Below are 355 nucleotides of genomic sequence, written 5' to 3' on the forward strand. Positions count from 1 at the left end.
TTTGGGAATTCTATTCTATATATATAATTCTAAGCGATAATAAATACAAATCCTATATAATTTTATCTAAAAGTTTCTGCTGGAAAAAATAAAATTAATTATATCAAGTATCAGCTAAAAAGAAAGATACAATAACGCGATAAAGATTCGAAAAAGCATTTTTTTTAACATTTGAAATGTTTACAATGCTGTATATTTTATATAATGCCAATCTCTATCCGGTCTCAGTTATATATTTTATTTAAATTACAACACATTATTGTCAATATTATTTTATAGAAAGCATCTAATAAAAATTCGTGGAATCGCAAAAATACGATATAATAAAAGCAATTATATTAATGTATGTGTCGAA

This window comes from Polyergus mexicanus, unplaced genomic scaffold (genome assembly GCF_030449975.1).
Source record: "Polyergus mexicanus isolate NDT 795.1 unplaced genomic scaffold, iyPolMexi1.0 SCAF_1, whole genome shotgun sequence".
NCBI lineage: Eukaryota > Metazoa > Arthropoda > Insecta > Hymenoptera > Formicidae > Polyergus > Polyergus mexicanus.